Genomic DNA, 16418 nt, shown 5'->3' with positions numbered 1-16418 from the left:
ATGAATTGATGAATATATTAACTCACTGACGGTTTAGGAACTAAGAAGATGTTTTGGGGTAAAAACTGATTCTGTTGTTTTTGGTAAATTTGGGTGTGTTGATGAGAAACGAATTCAAACCCTAAACAAATGCACTGCACGGAAGTACTTTTAGATTCGAGAGATCAATCTGTAAGACTCTGGCCTAAACTAAGAAATGGCCGTTCCAGATTCAATTCGGTCACAAAGTGAAGGAGAAGGGTTGATCTTAGGGAGGGAAGCGAAGAATGTGTTTGAGATCAGAATGTTGAATTATGAAGGTGTGGTTGTTTTATGACTTGTATCAGAATATGGAACTGGCTTGCAGAACGTAAGCTATCAGTTCTTGGTGTTTTCTGGATACTTGTGTTGATAAAAATTGTATTGTCGAAATAGGTTGAAATCCTATTTATAAAAATCATGTTCGAGCACACCCTGATCTCGTAGGAAGTGGAGGTGATTAAGCAATGGAGAAGTGGGGTTGTGTAAAAAGTGATGATCACCACGTTTCCATTACGAGGGAGAACTGATCACACTTTCACCTACTAGTCTCATTACTGTTAACCATTCGTCCTTTTCTGACACTTTATCGTAATTGGCGCGTTGCATGCCGCACGCTGTAAACCGTCATACCAATATCCCAGTGAGCATCCCCCAGTTTGTGACATGTTTGATGTCTCGAGTGAATGGGTCAAGTCGTGAGACTCGCCGCTAAAAGCAGCACATAGTGCTTTTTAGGTCAAATAATAAATTATTTGTTAAATCAATATTTATAAAGCATCACTTATAATCGATGTATATAAATCATCGCTTTTAAACAAGCAGCTGAAAATATTCGATGTGGAGGAAGCATCGTTGTTTTACAGCTCCTTCGAATTAGTCGCGAATTTAGCGTCTTAAAAAGGTAGCATGACCGTCCACCTTTGGGTGATCGTTTGAGAACCCTATGGGTGAGATACCACTTGGTTGATCGCTCCCTATGGAGGAGGGGTGGCCGATGATCACAGCGCTACCCTGTTGGCCTCATGAAAACAAATCTAAACCATCCAACCAGGCTAGCGAAGTTGGACGGACGAGATGATTTGAGGCAGTTGCATATTGTCGTTGATGTAATTTAGGGCTTAAGAGCCGTGTGGCCAACCCTCTTTTGGGCGAACGATTCAAGGCAATGAGTGTTAGTTTGAGCAGGCTGATCGTCCATGTGCAAAGGTAGGTTGCCAGTGAGCATGCTAATACCTTCGGGGCCGCCTGAAATTGAATCTAAGCCACTCGATTTGGCCGGCGAAGATGGATGGTTGTGATCGGTTTGCGACAGTAGTGCGTTGCCGCAACACAACTTAGGGTTTCCAAATAGCGTGTTCACCCTACTTTGGGCAAGAAATTCAATGCGCTCTTGGCTTGCTATGAGCAAGTCGACCGATCAAGGACGGAGTTGGGTCTCCGGTGAACACGCCAGTACCCTTCTGATCATTTGAAAGAAGATCTAATCCATCCAACTAGGCTAGCTAAGTTGGGCGGTTGTGATGTTTTTAAGACCGTTTTTGCCAGTCTTAGCTCGTTTGAGCACATTTTTCAACAGCGCGATCACCCATGTTATGGCCAATGTTCAAAGACGTTGCGGGTGAACTGAAGGGAATACAACCATCTGGGATGCTAGTGGGCCCACTGGTGGTCGCCACGGTGATTGCCTAGTTCTACCCCCAAACTTATTATTTGCTAGTCCTCGAGCAAATCTAATATAAAATGACTACACTTAGCACGTGCAGCAAGCCGTTAAATCGCTAGGTGGCCCTAGCGGCGGAGTGTTGTCTCCGGAGGGTTTACCAGAGGTGTACCTACAAAACCTTTACTCCAGACCCTAGCTATCTACGCAGAACCTTGGAAGGTACTAAAGAATCTCCTTGGTTGGCATACTCTCATTGACTACAGGAGGAAGTACCCTGATGCGAAATTCCAATTGTTGTACACGAGTTTGCACTCAACATACTAAAATTCATATATAAGTGACAAAGCTCTACTCAGATAGTTTCTGTACATCATAACCGGAGTCAACCAATCACATGGAAAGATTAAGAAGATGGATAAAGAGATGGTTAAAAGTGAACGGTGTTTCCCATATATGTCTGAAGGCCTCTGCCAAGGTGAACCTACGGTCTGACTAATATCAACACATCTGGCATATACAAGGGAACCAGTGGTCGATAAACCTAACTCTAGGTCAACACAACTGGCATATACAAGGGCACCAATGGTCGACTTTATTGAATTTATTCTGGTTGGTCTAATGGTCTGGTCTCTTTTTTCTTTTTTTTTCCTTTTTTTTGTATATCTCAACCACTCAATTCCACCCTAGCAAAGGTAACAACTTGAATCGTGTGCCCCACCAAATCACTTAAAAAAAATAAAAATAGAAGGATTAGGATTCAACGATATATGGCGAAATTACCATGTTTTTTTTTTAATTCTAACACATGAGCTCTGTGCTTTTATGAATAGACTCTTTAGATGTTTCCATCTAATCAGATTGGTTCCGCAACTCCTATAACCAAGATGTTCCCATCCACTTAGATCGGTGAGTGCCCACCTTAATAAGCATAAATTTCTAAGCTCTGGAGTTTATTTATTGCAACTAAAAGTTTCTCCCATACCCCCAAACTTAAATCTACATTGTCCTCAATGTTCTAAAGATAAAATTAAAAGCATGAACAAGGAGAAAATGTTACCACTTGAAGCAAAAGAGTTAAGGAAAGATATTACCGTGTTGCATGAGCATGGGTTACCTCCCAGGAAGTGCTAAGTTTAAAGTCTTCAGCCAGACTAAGAAAGTATTAGTCACCACGAAGAATCATATAGCAGCAGCCGGAATAATTTCAGGTCATCTGTATCAAAAAGTATTACCCAAACGAAGAGAAAATCGCAACATACCATGGAGATACCGAACATACCCTTACTTAACTTTAAGATAAAAATATCTAGTTGTGGTTCAGGTTCGGGTTCTATAACTGGGTCTAGATAAAAGGTTTTCATCAGATGGACTTCCTCAAAGGCAGGATCCTGAAGGTCAGGTTGTAGAGTCTGGAAATACTCAACTAAGAATTTAGAAGCACATAAAAGTAACCTGAATAACTGGAGATCCTATAAGTCAATCAAATTTGACTTACATAGCTGACCATAATGAACGTGGTGGTCTTCCTTAAACTAATGTGTCAACCCTAATCTCCTAAAGTAATTAGGTTTAGTCTCAAAACTCAATAATTGACACATCTGAAACTTATACGTCCCCACAATTGGTTGAAAAATATTTGGTGGGAAAAAAAAGTCAATTTGGCTACTATCGCCTGGGTAAACCACATCAACCAGAGGATGGGTTTCTAACAACTGAACTTCTTCTTGGAAATTATTAGGTTCAGGAGATCTAGTATGAAGGTATTCTGGCACAATGGTTTAGGCACATATATCAAGTCCTAAGTGAGGGGACTTTCTGAGAGTTAAAGGTAAGGCACTAGGAAAGTGATAATCACCCCCAAACTTAGAGTTTTCAGTGTCTCTAGATAGACTAGTCACAATCTCCCTAATTTCTAGATCATCAGATTCTTGAAAATAGTAAATTGATTCTTCTAAGTTACAATCAGCAGCCTCACTTATCTCTACGAGTTTATCTTCTTCTAAGACTAGCGTTTTTAACTCGCTAGACTCTAAAACAATATTCTCAGGGTAAACTCTTTCCGCTAAACCATTATTGGCTTCGCAAAAAAGAGATACTACATCGTCTAAAACGGGGATACTTCTAGTCAAATCCTCGTCCTTTTGAATAGGTGAATAATTACTAAAATTATTTGGATTTGAACTAGAAATAATATTATTATTGTAAATCTCAATTGGAGTAACAAATTCCTGATCACTATGCCTATATGTGTCTGATTCTTTATCAACACTATCCTCATCATAATCATCATTATAATAATATGAAAATGGTTGAACCTCATCTAAACTAGTAGTGTTACCAATTCTAACCTTGTCATCTTGATTATGTGAATAAAAACCATCCTTATTTTCAAGGGTGGTATTAGGAACACTATATTGGAAGTTAAGACTATCTTGAGAAATTTTTTCCATAATCCTATTTGTACTCTCATTAAACTGCTTGAGGGACTCTTCTAGAGACATCTTAGTTGAATTCTCTACAGACTCTTCTGGAAGCGGAATATTATAAGTCTCTTTCATAAATAAGTGAAACTTTTGTGTTGACTCATTGAAACCCTTGAGAGACTCTTCTAGATAAATAGGAGGATCATTTTGCTCGTATGACATGTGGGTGTGTGAACATTAATTAGGCTCATCATGGTATGACCCATAACCTTCAAAAGGTGGATGTTCCCAACCACTATTCACACTATGGTCAAAGTAGTAATGTCCATTTTGTTCAATTGGATATTCGTTGTATTGGCTATTGTACCAGTTTGACATTCTCAAAATAAACCCATTGACAAGGCTGACTCTACCACGGCAAACCTACTGATTTCTTGCAAACAAAAAGCATGATGGCTCCACTTAGATTGTTTCTAGACCAACTTATAATCATTCGAAAGGGAATTCGTTATAATTTAAGCAAACCCCTCTGGAATCAATCCGAGTTAAAGTAAGTTGAATAGAGGCGAGGGAAGCTCGGTGGATCTTTGATACCCAAGGCCTCACCGGTATTACAAGGCGGCGCAGTTACGCATTCAACTTACAGAAACCGTCAAGAACTTCGAAGTATGCTTAAAAGAGTAACCAATATTTTTCGAATGACTTACTTGTTAAGCTCGTTACCCTATTGGTCTCGTTCTAGTCAAAATTTTAGCCTTAGGTTCGCGTTTGGTGTCGTTTTCCTAAGGCGGGCAAGAAGAGAACGGTGATGAAATCCGAACCTTTATCTTGTATGGCTTGTACTTGCCCTTTACTAGGAAATTAAAGCATCCGTTTTCAAGTCCTCAACATATATGCATACGAAGGAAGACAGTAACTCGCTGACAGGGGATTCGAGAGTGTTTCGACAAACTTACCTCCCGTACCAGACGGGGGACGAACCTTTGTAGTCGATTCGGGCCACGACTCCTATGTCATGTACGAACCCGAGGGGCCGAGGTGATATCGTAATCACCGTCCTTCTCTGCAAACAATTTATATTTAAACTACCCTTCCGTAGGGTTTAAAAAATAATGTCCCAAAATTTAAAGTCCAAAGTCCAAAAATATAAAGTGCAAAAGAAAAAGAAAGTCTAAAAAAAAAAATCTACAAAAAAAAAATGTCTCTTTTTTTTTCCTATCTGTTTTTATAAAAAAAATCTTATTCTTTCGCTCCTTTCGCTTTGCCTTTTACTCCAGTCTTTAAGTATTCACCAAAAGCTTTGGCAAAATTTTCTTTCGCTCCAAATTCCAAAATCTGAAAGGAAAAGACAAAAACCCAAAAACGTAAAGAAGAACAAATAAAATAAAAACCTAAAAAAAATAATCTAAAAACTCTAGCCTAAAGAAAATTCCGCGTCGGCGGCGCCAAAAATTGATGTGATTTCAATGTTGTTGTAGTAATAAGATTCGCTCAAGACTTGTGAAAGCAGATTTTAGACTTAATTTTCAATAAAAAATATAGGAAACTTAAATAAAAGTGATATGAAAAATATGGAGAAGACTGGGGCTATGGATTCCACTAACTACCAATATCAAAGTGATTTATATTTTCTAATTATAATTATGAAAATCCTTCATTCAAGTTGATTCTTAATATTGTAAAAGTTGATTTTTTAGAAATAACAATTGTAAATTGAAAGTATGGGACATCAAAACCCTAGGCTAGCATGCTCCATTAATTAAAATAACAATTGTTTAACAAAAACCATTTTATCTATTTATTTATCAAGGCAAATAATCATATAATAATTGCATAAATTAAATAAAATAGAGATTACCACATTTCATTGGCGAAATAGCCTCCCCCGTCGCCTCAGAGGATGGGTTTAGCTCGTCATTGTATAAACTTGCTCAAAATATTGATTCATGCTCAAGATTTGTTTACAAAGATGAAATGGGGAGAAAATAATGAGAATCGGGTGTTTGCAACGTTTATAATTGTTGCAAAACACTGTTACAAAGAACGATAAAAAGGAACTGATGTTGTTGTATCTCTGCGACCCTCGTCTGGTTGTCGTTGTCACTGTAGCATGAACGACTGCCTCTGGTGGTCTTTTGTTCAACTGTAGCATATAAGACCGCTCTGTGTGTGTCTTATGTTCTTCGTGTTCTTGGTGCAGCAGTAGAAAAGTTTTCTCTGCAACACGATCAATCTCCTCTCTTGTTACTCTAAACTCTCCCAAACTCTCCGTTCTTTATTCTACCACACCAGAACCCTTTATATATCCAGTAGCACCAAGAAATCTCGTTATAACTCAAGATAATTCTCTCTTAACTCGGCCTCGATGAAAAATATTCTGGGAATATTTTCTTCCCTGATTTAGCTTCTCACGTTGTTTCCCCACGCCAAATTAATCTCAATGTATCCAGTCATTTTCCAGAAGTGTTCCAACATGCAGCAGCCACGCGAAAATCTCTTGGTCACTCAATCAGGACTCGGAATGGAAAACCAACCCGTGATGCTCTGATTTCATATCTTGGGTTATCTAGCCAAATTTGATCGAAACAAACACCCATAACAACTTTGTTCTAACAAATCACATCTACCCATGAAGTTTCAGCGATTGAATCGCACAAAAACTCCTCCAAAATCCGATCAAAAAATCTGCCTGTGAATAGAAATGTTTTCCCGCTAAAATATATATTTTTTTAATTTTGTGAAGAAAGTCACGCCTTATCCAGTGGTCGCCCCTTATCCGTTGCTGGAGTCTGAATAACACATGTCCCTTGGGGTGTCTTTAGTAATTTTCTGGGGTGCGAATAGCAGATGGGTGCTGAGGATGAATTTGTGCTACGCATAACCTTAGGTGTCCCTCAGCCAAATCTGGGGTCCGTATAGCAAATGTCCTCCAGAGGTCCAAAGAGCACTTTTTGAGCAACTTTTTCCGCACAAGTGTATTTATCCAAAAACACCTACACAAACATAAAAACACCATAATAAGTACAAAATCAAGCACTAGAAATAGAGACACTAAGGACAATTCAGACACAAAAATGTGTCTATCACTAGTGGGCCCGTCGGTGGTCGCCACGGTGATTGCCTAGTTCTACTGGGAGCAGGTTAGGCTTGTCAAATTTTCTGGCCAAATCGTGTGGTCGTGATTGCTCTTTAAGACTGACATGGATAGTATAGGTTTTACTTAAGGAATTTAAGTGTGTCGATCTTGCTAAATTTTAATTAAAAAGCACGTTGACACGAAAAATCTCTTTATCAGAGAGTGCCGCAGCCTGTACGAATACTTTCATGCAGATCTCAATACTAACATTTCGGGAAATTAGTGCTACTCTGCTGCGAATGAACGTTAATCGTCATGTCTTGCCAACATTGAGAGTTCAGCTTGGGAACATAGCATTGGAAAATACTAGGCGGGCTCCGGCATTAGTGAGTAATGCAGCTTAGGCTCTATACTAGTGAACAATTCATCTAGGATCTTGAGTTTCAATATAATATGAAGATAGACATAGGCACTCATCAGACTCTGATATATTCTCCAAATTCCCTGCGGAATATAGATATATCAAGGTCTACTACTTCTGATGCCGGGTCAGGTAGACAGACTTTTACAGTTTTCGCCCTAAGCTAAAAACCACCATCAACATTAAGTCCCTTGCTTAGCACGTAACAGTGTTGCGGGGTAAGCACCAGATGGTGACAGACGAAAAATAAAATTGAAAAGACGAAGCAGGTAGATATTACCTTTGAAATATAAATCGACCTTCAGCAGTGGGATCGCGCAGACATCTATTCATGTTCATGGATCAAGAAGGAATCCTTCTTCTGTTCAAACTCTAGAAACTCTGTTCTTATGAAAAGGGGTATCATACCTCTTCTGTTTTTTGTTGCTCGTCCGGCTCCGTGCTTTCGTCTGCAGCGGCCGACTCCTCTTCGTCACTGTCAGCAGCTCGATCACAAGCGTGCCAATCGTCAGCATCAAGGTAAGTTCATCTTGTGTTCGTATTTTAGCTGTGAGTGTAATATCCATGAGTAGTTGACCAAACTTGGACATTTAGCTCGGTGTGAATGACTTTCTTTGTTAGCAGTGGTAGAGCCAGCATCAACAGCAACAAAGCAATCTCCAATAGTTATAATCAGCATCAAGGCGAGCCAGGAGAACTCAAGGTAGGTGTTGTTTTCTCTTTTGTGCATGTAGCCACCTAAAAGTACCATCGATCTTCTCCAGAATGTGTAATAAAGTTCCGACTCCATAAGAATGAGTATGTGAATTTCAAAGTTTACCAAACTCCATTGCAATCCTGAGGTGGATGGATGAAATATATGTTCCGCAATGATTATGTCAGGGTTAATCTTGGAGAGTGTAGCTGCGTTGTTGATTCGTCCTTGAATTTAAGTTATTTGGTGCATGGACTGCTGAGCCGCAATTAGAATGTTCTTTAAACTCTTGAGAAATTGACCAGAATGAAATTGTATTTATTCTGGATCTTTAGCTTACATGTTTATTCTTGCCCTCTAATTGCGATGATAATATGTTGTGGATGCTTGTATAGTCAAAATCTACTGGAGTCGTTGGGTGAAGTTGACGAGCTGAGAGGCATTCCGTCACCGACGTACTGCGATCAAGTCTTCAAGGCCTTCGTTCCAAGCGACATCCTTTAAACCATTTTCTGAATCTTGGATTGTTGTATGGAATGGGATGCGATGAGCAGTCCCAAGTTACACTTCTATCTGGTCACTAGAATAGATCCGATGTCGTGGCCGTATATGTGAATATATCTCTACAGCGTATTTTTAGAGGGAAAGAAATCTTCATCAAAATTCGCGGCGCTCTGGTTGTCTACCTTCTATGAGGTGGAGAGATTTTTGACGGCGAGGGGATTTTTGCAAGTCTTCAATCCCCCAAGTATGATTCACGTGATTCTTCGTATGCAGTTTTTCTTCATGCAGCAGTTAATGCGAATTTTCTTGTTTGTTGACGAATCGCGGAACATTCACAGGAACTGCAGTTCTGTTTTACTGTTGATCATCAGGAGAGTACCTTAATAGGAATCCTGCAGCTGAGGGGCGTCGTATCTGGATTTGCTCATGGGTGATACGACCATAAGTATCTATGAGTCTTCTTTTGGGATCTTTGCTGCACGTGTACGGCTTCATGTTGAGAAATTCATGCGGATCGTAAAGCTTTGACAGTGATGATGTTGATATCAGAAATAACCTGGTTGAGGAACATGAAGGAATCTCGTGCTTGCAGTCCCCAGGTGTAATTATACTGAGCTTATTTTCTCCTGAAAGACGTACTTCCATTGCATTTGCTGGTAAGGTGGTTGACGAATTGACGAAAGTGGCAATATTTTGGATCCGTCATTTGTTAACTAATGGGCGGAGTCACACTTGATAAACCTGTATTGTATCCAAACTTATGGTAGCCCATGCACCCCTTCCATAGATATGACTTTGTCAACGATGTGGTTGTTGATGCGCAGCTTCGTGCAGGCCTTGAGTAGCCGGTGGTGAGTTCTGAGTAGGTGATGTGGAAGACCTGATGCAGTTCATCTGTGTGCCTTGCTAAGGCGTTGAAGCGGCTTCGGCTTCTGGATAGGACATTGAAGCGGCTTCTGGAGCGAAACGTTGAAGCGGCTTCTGGAGCGAACGTTGAAGCAGCTTCTGGAGAGAGCATTGAAGCGTCTCCTGGAGAGCGTTGAAGAGGCTTCTGGAGAGATAATTGAAGCATATTCTGGAGAGACTTGAAGCGGCTCGTGGAGAGGACGTTAAAGAAACTTCTGGAGAGAGTGTTGAAGCGACTTGTGGAGCGGACGTTGAAGCGGCTTCTAGAGAGCGTTGAAGCATCTTATGAAGAGAGCATTGAAGCGGCTTATGGAGAGCGTTGAAGCGGATCCTGGGGAGGACGTTGAAGAGGCTCCTGGAGAGAGCGTTGAAGCGGCTCCTGAAGAGGACGTTGAATCGACTTCTGGAGCGGACGTTGAAGCGGCTCCTGGAGAGAGAGTTGAAGCGGCTCCTGGAGAGAGCGTTGAAGCGGCTCCTGGAGAGAGCGTTTAAGTGGCTCATGGAGCGGACGTTGAAGCGGCTTCTGGAGAGAGCGTTGAAGCGGCTTTTGGAGAGCGTTGAAGCGGCTCCTGGTCGTGTTTTCTCCTCATGGGAGAGAATACGCTTCATGTTGAGAAATTCATGCGGATCGTAAAGCTTTGACAGTGATGATGTTGATATCAGAAATAACCTGGTTGAGGAACATGAAGGCATCTCGTGCTTGCAGTCCCCAGGTGTAATTATACTGAGCTTATTTTCTCCTGAAAGACGTACTTCCATTGCATTTGCTGGTAAGGTGGTTGACGAATTGACGAAAGTGGCAATCTTTTGGATCCGTCATTTGTTAACTAATGGGCGGAGTCGCACTTGATAAACCTGTATTGTATCCAAACTTCTGGTAGCCCATGCACCCCTTCCATAGGAAACTGGAAATAAACGCCGAATATGACTTTGTCAACGATGTGGTTGTTGATGCGCAGCTTCGTGCAGGCCTTGAGTAGCCGGTGGTGAGTTCTGAGTAGGTGATGTGGAAGACCTGATGCAGTTCATCTGTGTGCCTTGCTAAGGCGTTGAAGCGGCTTCGGCTTCTGGATAGGACATTGAAGCGGCTTCTGGAGCGAAACGTTGAAGCGGCTTCTGGAGAGAACGTTGAAGCAGCTTCTGGAGAGAGCATTGAAGCGTCTCCTGGAGAGCGTTGAAGCGGCTTCTGGAGAGATAGTTGAAGCGGATTCTGGAGAACCTTGAAGCGGCTCGTGGAGAGGACGTTAAAGAAACTTCTGGAGAGAGCGTTGAAGCGACTTCTGGAGCGGACGTTGAAGCGGCTTCTAGAGAGCGTTGAAGCATCTTATGAAGAGAGCATTGAAGCGGCTTCTGGAGAGCGTTGAAGCGGATCCTGGGGAGGACGTTGAAGAGGCTCCTGGAGAGAGCGTTGAAGCGGCTCCTGAAGAGGACGTTGAATCGACTTCTGGAGCGGACGTTGAAGCGGCTCCTGGAGAGAGAGTTGAAGCGGCTCCTGGAGAGAGCGTTGAAGCGTCTCTTGGAGAGAGCGTTGAAGCGTCTCCTGGAGAAAGCGTTTAAGTGGCTCATGGAGCGGACGTTGAAGCGGCTTCTGGAGAGAGCGTTGAAGCGGCTTTTGGAGAGCGTTGAAGCGGCTCCTGGTCGTGTTTTCTCCTCATGAGAGAGAATACGCTTCTTCTGTTTGATTTTCCTTTGCAACTCTCATAGTTTTAACGGTTACGATGTTGAAGTCGGAGGCCACGTCAATCAGCGTGCTCTCAAACTCAACATTCTTCAAGTGAGCAGGGGCTTGGAGTCCCCAGTTGCATCCATCAATCGTGCTTTCCCGGAGAGGTTGGGGTTTAAGAGCGGCTTCCCTGGATGGAAACATCCGCTTTCCCGATACAACACGGTTGACGGCTGCAAATATGTCTTGACATTGTGTTTTGGAGAAATACATAACCTCACATAAATGCTCCATTATAGACTGTACGATTTGTGGACGGAGTCCCCAGAAATCATGCATCTCCTGACGGGAAGAGGGTCTCTACGAACTCCTTCAGTACCTAATTGAAGTTCCCCTGTATCTACATTTTCTTTGAAAATGTGCTTCAATCTGTTGCATTCATTAGTTGGATGATTGAAGAACATGTGGTAACATCAATATTTGGGATTTTCCATTTGTTCCTCAGATGGTGGGGGCCTGATATGAGGTACTTTGATGGCATCATCTTGAATCCATACTTCCAGGAGTTCAATCACTTCATAGATCGGTAACGGATAGTTTGGAGCAGAATCTCTAGTTTCTTGTTGTTGTGCAGGAGTCTCATCTGCGTCCTTCCGGGTGGATCCATCTGATGCGCTGGTGTTGTACGTTTGAGTTGTTGTTCCACTGCTGGAGATTTCCTCTTTCCTCTTTCAGTAGCAATTGGCTGGAGGTTGGATATTTTATTGGAAGGACGCCTGTTTTCCTGAACATTTTTACGAGCTTCTTCATTCTGGGACGGTTTGGATCGACTGAGTAAAGCAGCAGCAGATCTCTTAGAAGCTTCTGATGCAATATAGGAATTGATATTTTCCAGGAAGGACGCACATAATGAAATCACCTCTTCATTGAGAGGACTCTGATGAGGAAACATCTCTTGATCTTCACGAGTAGACAAGTTAGGTTGGTGGCTACCTTTCCATTCAACGTGACCATAGGATTCACTTCCTCACCAGGGATAGGAATATGAATCTTGGAAGGACTACTATTATCAGTATTGACCCAAAATGAATTGTTGATAGCGTTTCCTCCAGAATGAATACATGTGGGTTCCTTCACTACAAAAATACTGAGTTTTAGTGACGCCGGATAGTCGTGGCAATTAAACCAAAAATCCGTGGCAAAAGATAACTTGCCACGGCTGTATGGTCGTAACAAATAATTTATTGGCTAATTGTATTAGCCACGATCTCTGCCACGGTTTTTGCATGGAAACTACTATTTGATCATTTGCTGCGAGTTCCAGCCGTGGCTATTTAGCGCACATGTGTGCCATGATTTGCTATTGTTGCCACATGTTATATGGTGGCAAAAGGTCACCTTAAGATTTTCTTATACAGTATGTTTATTATAGCTTAATTTGGTTCTTTAGCAAGTACCGAAACTTCATTCTAAAATTATTCACCAATAATTCATGTAGGAAAAATATTGAAATCTTTTATTCATTCGTTAATAAAAATCAAATACATCCCGAAGATTCAATTACAGATAAGCTAGCTAACTCAAATAATATTATCGTCGATTTTTTATATTGAAACATACCAAAGCAAAACAAAACCAAAAAGCCGACTGACATATGATACTAGAAGTAGAAAAACTCCAGGTGTTAATATTTACTGAAACAAGATCAACCTGTCTCTCCAGAACTCTAAGAGATTGCAATAAGACATCTCTTTTCGCTTCAACCTTGAATTGAGGATATTAAGGAGGAATAGATGACATCTTCACTTTGCATTTTCGCATGAAAAGATAAAGATCAGCCATTTTTGTTGTAATTTTCAACCACCCCGGGCTTCTGATCACCTGCCACCTGCTCTTACAATGCATGTAAGCATAATCAGTAAAATGCATTCAGACCATTCTAATACCACTGGATGATACTTTCAAGCCAAATCCCAATAAGTCTACAACATGCACTTCCAAATTGTTATCAAACTTTGGTATGCTGCATCTATTGGTAATGGACATAACTGAGCTATACATTCCAAAATTATTCAACCAAAATCAACCCTTAAACAGGAGCAAATAAGGTGATGCTAAGTTAGACTTCACAACAAACCTTAGAAGTTGCAAATCTTAAGGAAATAATGTTATAGCAAAATCAAAAAGAAACGAATTAGAAAACATTTTGCTCCAATAATTCATTGAAGCTCTGTTAGTACAGATGTGTGCATATATTTTTATAAACTCGAATAGTCTACCTATCTTTACTCATCCATAAGCATAAAGGAAATGGAAAAGAAATATACATACCTCCAATGAAATCTGAAAGCACGAAACCATGGGTTAAAAAAACCAAAGTTCTCTTTCCTTATGCTGCATGATGTATTCGATGACCTCTTTAAGTCCATAAGTTATAGCCTTCTGGCTTTAAAGGTAACATTTTCGTCCCTACATACCTCAGATGTAAAGAGCAAACTTTAATGACTACTTTAATAATTCCTGCAATCCAGATAAATCAAATATTGAATACCAAAGACAATTGCAAGATTCAAATTTAGAAAAGATGAGTATTGCTATTGTGAACAGGATATCAGTAGATCGAGAAGTTTCCATGTGATAATGATTCCTTTGACCATGAGTACGTACCTCAGACTTTTCCGACGCTCGTTCAGCAGTCTGCATCTAAAATTACCAATCAAAATAAGGACATTCACCAACTTAGAATGAGAATTTCAATCGGAACACAAAATTTAAGAAAAAATGTAACTTGTACCAAAGGAACTTAAGATTCTTTCTTCTGAATGGAGTCTGGAGTGTAATAATGAACCACATTACCTACTTTTAGAGGCATACATTTTTCTGATAGGGTAGATTACTACATCAGTCAAGAGAGTTCCAAGGGGAACATGGATGATACGGTTTAAGACTTGAATGGTATAAGGGAAACAATATATTTTCTGATGCAAAAATAAAATCAATATGAAGAAAATATGCTTACTGGCTAGACTACGACCAAACCGGCGCCCATAGATTGCATACATAGGTTGGATATGGACAACAAGGTCACAAGTTTATGTTTGTGGAAAGATTTTCTACAAATAAAAGAGCAATTAAGAAAGGTTATGGTTGTAAATAGTGTACTTGGTTTTTCTAAAACATTACCACACTTCCAACGGTGTCTCTGCTCATGTTTACAGAGAAGGCGTTGCGTTAGTACGTGTTGTTTTGATTAGAATTACATGCTTGGAGACACAACCAAAAAGGATCACCTGAGTTGAGAAAGATTTCACCATTCAGGGCTCTATTACAACTAGTATACCTGCCTTCGAAACTACTAGGTATAGCTGAGTCATGCCACTGGTGGTGCTCTTTTCCACAAAATTGTAAGAGCTCAAACGATAAAGCTGAACACCCACGGGGAATGCGGGAAATCAAAGTGAATAACTACTTACAACCAAACACATACAACCAAACGTTTTACCCCTACACAAACCTCCAACTACAGAAATCTAAGTGAAGTCCTGAAACAACCATGATTTATATTTATATATGTCGATAGATACAAACGAACAATTAGGTAATCTGCAGTTTTACTTTTACATGAATTTTCTACAAGTAACCATACAAAAATTAATCATATAAAAAAATTTATCTATCTTCCCAATACTTCTATGTCCAAGAAAATATTAACTAGGAACATTCTATATATAACCACTCTAATCTGATAACACGATCTAATTGTGTCTATGCTCTATCAATGTAAAAAAGAAACACAACAAAGAAGAACATCATTCAAATTGCATAAATCATAACAACAACCCATGAATACATACAGTAGATGGTTTGCTAAATTAAATGAAAAAACATACCAGTAATCTCTCTAGAAATCTCATCCCCTAATCTTTAGGATGTTCATCTTTTTCTGATAAAATCAACTAACACCAACACCACTTATTTCGACCTCTTGTTTCCCATATTCCTATTTGTTTTCCTCTTCTGCCCTCTAAAATCAAATCGAGCAATTAGGGAATCCCACCACTTTATTAAGAAAATTAAACTAATTAGATTTCAAAATTAACTAAAAAGTTATAAAATTAAATTGCCAGACATGAAAATGAAACAATCTGGTGTTTTATTCGAGAGAAGGAAACAAAAATTATCTCGAAACAAATATGGATATCCCTTACCCGTATAAGATTTTAGTATCCAGGGTTTCTTTCGATTTGATTTTAATGGTATTTAGGGTTGACATGATTTAGGGTTTCAAATGAACAATTGATAACAAGGTAGGAATGATTCTCTTGTAGGATTGGAACAATGGAGTAGAAGAACTTGTAGGATTGGGTCAATAGAGTAGAAGACGAAGTATTGATCGAAGTTTAGGTTTAGTTTTTTTTTTTCTTCAGACCTATATGTTTAAGTTAAGTTACGGTGGCTTTGGGATGAAGATGATGGGATTGAGAGTATCGAAGAATAAGGAGAAGTGGGTAAGTTTCCTCTATTTTACAATTAAAAACGTGGACCAAGTTTTGATTCAGCGGGAATTTTTTGGCGCTTATAATTTGAGCAGTTATAAATTTCTTTCGTTTCTTTTCCCTTCAAAAAAAATAATATAAACATGGACCTATTGTATGCCCGTAGCAAATGCCCCACGAGACGTGGAAAATAAGTCATCTACTGCCACGCCAAAAACTAACCCGTGGCAATACCTCATCAATAGCCACGACTTAAATGAATCCGTGGAAAGAAGGTCGTGGCTAAAAGTCAACATTCTTGTAGTGCTTTGATAGTTGATCCGTGAGGACTTTCAAAAGCGTAAATACTTCGTCTTGCGTTCAAAAGCGTAAATACTTCGTCTTGCGTCTTGACAATAGTAGCTTGATTCCTGAAAATATCATTCAGGATTTTCATCAAATCGTGAATAGTTACTAAATATTGAGACTTCATAGCTTCGACAAGGGTTTTGAATGAAAGAACGGATTCAATTTAACATGTGAAGTATTGTCATTGGTAGGAAAAGTAAAAT

At 39.9% G+C, this 16418-nt stretch overlaps 1 long non-coding RNA gene across 3 annotated transcripts; it reads right to left on the bottom strand.

Annotated features, from left to right (window-relative positions):
• Positions 1 to 12864: 12864 nt before the first annotated feature.
• Positions 12865 to 15918, bottom strand: LOC113278096. 3 transcript variants are annotated; one of them, XR_003325293.1, is made up of 5 exons: positions 15580 to 15918; positions 15262 to 15395; positions 14039 to 14074; positions 13703 to 13891; positions 12865 to 13259 (listed from the first exon to the last, which is right to left on the bottom strand). It is a non-coding gene; the product is annotated as an uncharacterized LOC113278096 (long non-coding RNA). The 3 variants fall into 3 exon arrangements; XR_003325292.1 differs by having other exon boundaries at positions 14039 to 15395; XR_003325291.1 differs by having other exon boundaries at positions 13703 to 15395.
• Positions 15919 to 16418: the final 500 nt, after the last annotated feature.

This window comes from Papaver somniferum, chromosome 5, assembly GCF_003573695.1.
Source record: "Papaver somniferum cultivar HN1 chromosome 5, ASM357369v1, whole genome shotgun sequence".
Classification (NCBI taxonomy): domain Eukaryota; kingdom Viridiplantae; phylum Streptophyta; class Magnoliopsida; order Ranunculales; family Papaveraceae; genus Papaver; species Papaver somniferum.
The sequence above is the reverse complement of the archived record's forward strand: the minus strand, read 5'-3'. Positions and strand labels throughout refer to the sequence as shown.